The sequence below is a fragment of the Ornithodoros turicata genome, chromosome 8 (genome assembly GCF_037126465.1).
Source record: "Ornithodoros turicata isolate Travis chromosome 8, ASM3712646v1, whole genome shotgun sequence".
Lineage (NCBI taxonomy): Eukaryota > Metazoa > Arthropoda > Arachnida > Ixodida > Argasidae > Ornithodoros > Ornithodoros turicata.
In genome coordinates this window covers 733,085-737,787 of record NC_088208.1, presented here as the reverse complement: position 1 = coordinate 737,787, position 4,703 = coordinate 733,085, and the positions used below count along the sequence as shown (strand labels likewise).

Here is a 4,703-nt window from a genome sequence, read left to right as displayed (position 1 = left end):
CATAGCATTTAATTGCCGTCAGTAAAGCACCACGCAATTATCATGTTTGTGAGGAGAAAACCAACAGCTCGCACAGGGTGAAATTGAACTTTGAAGCTTACATTAACTACTAACCTTACAGTGAAAATGTATGTGTAAGACTATTGCGAAGCAAGTACAAGAGAAAAAAAAATATGAGGAACACTGGAGTGCAATATAAACCAGGTCATTCATTGTGGTCAATATTCTACAGCGCATAACATGTACACTTTCGCATCACTTAGTTTGAGACTTTGTGCGAGAGTGCGTATGTGTATTTCTTCACGTTGTGCATGCTCAAGTGTAAGTTCTAATTCTTGGTAACAGTTATTTTATATTTGTATGTAGTACCTCAGTGCCGTGCACGTGGAATGTATTAAATTTCCACTTTTCATTGATGCTTATGTCATTGCTCGTGCTGTTGTGTTACATGAATGCCTGATCTGGCCACGTGTCATGACACGAGTGTCTTCGTTACATTACCTCGGTGAGTCGGTCAATGCGGTCAACAAGAGTTCTCTGAGCCGCTAAACTCTGCTGTGCAATATTGATCGGCACCCTCCGCCTTCTGCGACGTTGAACCCGTGTTCCTGGCTGGCTGTTCGGGCGAGGTTGCACCAGACCACTGCTCCCCGCTGGTTCTGGAGCCTGTACAAAACAGCGTTACTACCTCTGCCTTCGTCTGTTGCAACACATGCCCACCATTGTAGGGGCTTCTGCTGATGCAGACTCTTCTTGCCGTACAGGGTCTTCTATTTCTGCAGGCTCTTCTGCTGGTGCTTGGGCACTCTGCTGGTAGCAAATGATATACTGGGTGTTTGCTCTAACGTATGCAGAAATTATATTTAAAGCGAACAATAAAAAAACGCAAGTGGTACTTTTCTGCTACTTGAATAAGAAACAGGTATTGCTTCACTAGTAGCAGCTGTTTCTTAGTCAAGTAGCTGAAAAGTAGCGCTCGTTTCTCTTTTATCGCTCGCTTTAAATACACTTTCTGGACACGTTAGAGCAAACACCCTGTATACTAGCTCTATGTGTCTGGGTTGCACAGTAATATATAGCTTATATATTTTGGGTTCTTACAACGACGACGACATCCGTCAGTGTAACAGTCCCTTGTGGGGCAACATTGTGGCTGCCCGCAATACCGCCTAGGGTATCCCACCCGACAAGGGCCATGACCCTGGCATCTAACCCCTGCAGGTTCGCAGCCACGTCCACCACGCGCGTTCCTCCTTCTTCTCCAGGTTCCGTCGTTGCGTTTACTGCCGTACCTGCCCCTCCACCAGTGCCCCCGATGTTGCAAATGTTACCGCGCACGTTTTTACGTACGCGGTACCTCCAACTCTTCCAAATGAGCTGCCATCCGGTGGCGTCCTTTTGGATGCCGCCTATCGCGTTAAGAGAGGCAGCAATTGTGTCCCATTTCGCTTTGCGCTGCTATTTTGTCTCCCCAGCCATGAAACTTCTGTTGTTGCAGAGTTCTGGGGACTGCTCCATGTAAGATAATAGCAGCAGCTTCTGAGCCTCCGACATCGACATTGTGACTGCAACGAAAATATTGTGCACATGCGTGCTGGAAATGGTTTGTGACAATGTGTAAAACGGAGTTCAGTGATTTGTCTCACATGAAATGTTTCCATAAGACAGAAAGATCCTTCTGACAAAAAGCGCCGAAGTAATAGTCAAGCGTTGCCGCGCGCACAAAACTTAAGCTTAGCAGACGACACTGCTGTCTTGTGATTGGTTCGTCTGCATTGGTGGTGCAGAGCCGTTGTATTTAGATCGTACAGTCATGTACTTTTATTTTCAGAACGATTTTAAAGCAATATAAATTACAAGCATTGCACATTTTATGCTTTATAAGCGCAAATATTATTCGCTCGGGACCATCCAGTGTCGAGACTATCGCCATGATACAAAGCGGAGAGGAGGTATTAAATGCCGATGTGTCAATATCGCGTTGCTGGCCATCTTTCGTGTTTCGTCACTTGAGCAAGGAGAAAATCACGACCACGAATGCCGATGACGAGTCACGATGTCACTATTTCGCCAGCAACGCGCCCCAGGAAAGCCTTTTTCATCTTCTTTTTCGTGTCTTCTTCGCGCTGTAAGCCCACTTATTATGCAAACATGATGCGCCATCTGTTTATAGTTTCGTCATTTGATGTTTATTAAATGCATTATTTATTTATTATATTATATTATTATTTATTTCATGCATTAAAATGAAATACCTTCGGAGCTACAGCGTTCATAACGTCCTATATTTCCAAGAATGGACATACGACGTGTTGCAGCCTTATCACCAACACCCGCGTAAAATGGCGGCACAAAGACTCAGACTCAAGATCACCAAAGACGATGACAAGGAGTGGCTTTTTAAAGTCTGGCTTGCATTTCCGTTGGCAGTTCCGGACAGCATTCCTGGCGACTGAACTGAGCCTTTCATGGAACAGAACATTCTCATTCTTGCTTGATGGTTTCTTCTGTTCCTCTAATCTTTCTGTATAGTAATTTTCGCAGATGTTCCTTCACCGCAAGATGTTCCTTCTGCAACAGCCTCCCACGAAATTGCCCATAAAATCTTCCACCAAACTGGAGTTGACAGTTCCCTACAGCATTTCTGGCGACTGAACTGAGCCTTTCATGGAACAGAACATGGAACATTTAATTCTTATTCTTGCTTGATGGTTTCTTCTGTTCCTCTAATCTTTCTGTATAGCAATTTTCGCAGATGTTCCTTCATGGCAAGATATTCGTTCTGCAACAGCCTCCCACGAAATCGCCCACGAAATCTTCCACCAAAGTCATTTCATTCTTGTTGCAGCTTCAGATGCTTTTTCGTAACGCGTAAGCTATATAACGCTAGTTGGATGCTGCAGATAACGCTTTTCGAGTAGATTGTTGCAGCTTCAGACGCTTTTTCATAATGCACCTATACTGCGATTTTTTTTAACGATCCCGACGTATTGGCAAAGAAGTCGCAGTACTTCGATGCCAACACGTTGGGACAGTCTACGACACAGTGGCTTAGTCGGTACTCGGTAGCCATTAAGGCGAGTCGGCGCCTGTGTCGTATTTTGGAGTATATTGTTGCACCTTCAGATGCTTTTTCGTAACGCGTAAGCTATATAACGCTAGTTGGATGCTGCAGATAACGCTTTTCGAGTAGATTGTTGCAGCTTCAGATGCTTTTTCGTAATGCAGGTATACTCCAATTTTTTTTAACGATCCCGATGTATTGGCAAAGAAGTCGCAGTACTTCGATGCCAACACGTTGGGACCGTCTACGACACAGTGGCTTAGTCGGTACTCGGTAGCCATTAAGGGGATTGGGCGCCTGTGTCGTATTTTGGAGTATATTGTTGCAGCTTCAGATGCTTTTTCGTAACGCGTAAGCTATATAACGCTAGTTGGATGCTGTAGATAACGCTTTTCGAGTAGATTGTTGCAGCTTCAGATGCTTTTTCGTAATGCACCTATACTCCAATTTTTTTTAACGATCCCGACGTATTGGCAAAGAAGTCGCAGTACTTCGATGCCAACACGTTGGGACCGTCTACGACACAGTGGCTTAGTCGGTACTCGGTAGCCATTAAGGCGAGTCGGCGCCTGTGTCGTATTTTGGAGTATATTGTTGCAGCTTCAGATGCTTTTTCGTAAAACGTAAGTTATATAACGCTAGTTGGATTCTGCCGATAACGCTTTTCGAGTAGATTGTTGCAGCTTCAGATGCTTTTTCGTAACGCGTAAGCTATATAACGCTAGTTGGATGCTGCAGATAACGCTTTTCGAGTAGATTGTTGCAGCTTCAGATGCTTTTCCGTAATGCACCTATACTCCAATTTTTTTAACGATCCCGACGTATTGGCAAAGAAGTCGCAGTACTTCGATGCCAACACGTTGGGACCGTCTACGACACAGTGGCTTAGTCGGTACTCGGTAGCCATTAAGACAAGTCGGCGCCTGTGTCGTATTTTGGAGTATATTGTTGCAGCTTCATATGTTTTTTCGTAACGCGTAAGTTATATAACGCTAGTTGGATTCTGCAGATAACGCTTTTCGAGTAGATTGTTGCAGCTTCAGATGCTTTTTCGTAATGCACCTATACTCCAATTTTTTTTAACGATCCCGACGTATTGGCAAAGAAGTCGCAGTACTTCGATGCCAACACGTTGGGACCGTCTACGACACAGTGGCTTAGTCGGTACTCGGTAGCCATTAAGGCGAGTCGGCGCCTGTGTCGTATTTTGGAGTATATTGTTGCAGCTTCAGATGCTTTTTCGTAACGCGTAAGCTATATAACGCTAGTTGGATGCTGCAGATAACGCTTTTCGAGTAGATTGTTGCAGCTTCAGATGCTTTTTCGTAATGCACCTATACTCCAATTTTTTTTAACGATCCCGACGTATTGGCAAAGAAGTCGCAGTACTTCGATGCCAACACGTTGGGACCGTCTACGACACAGTGGCTTAGTCGGTACTCGGTAGCCATTAAGGCGAGTCGGCGCCTGTGTCGTATTTTGGAGGATATTGTTGCAGCTTCAGATGCTTTTTCGTAATACGTAAGTTATATAACGCTAGTTGGATTCTGCCGATAACGCTTTTCGAGTAGATTGTTGCAGCTTCAGGTGCTTTTTCGTAATGCAGGTATACTCCAATTTTTTTTAACGATCCCGACGT

The 4,703-nt window shown here is 44.5% G+C and overlaps 1 long non-coding RNA gene across 2 annotated transcripts; it reads right to left on the bottom strand.

Moving 5' to 3' along the window:
- Positions 1–577: 577 nt before the first annotated feature.
- Positions 578–1,238, bottom strand: LOC135365814 (uncharacterized). Of its 2 annotated transcripts, none has more exons than XR_010413931.1 (3): positions 1,102–1,238; positions 721–807; positions 578–666 (listed from the first exon to the last, which is right to left on the bottom strand). It is a non-coding gene; the product is annotated as an uncharacterized LOC135365814 (long non-coding RNA). The 2 variants fall into 2 exon arrangements; XR_010413930.1 differs by having other exon boundaries at positions 721–810; positions 1,102–1,118.
- Between the last annotated feature and the right edge of the window lie 3,465 nt (positions 1,239–4,703).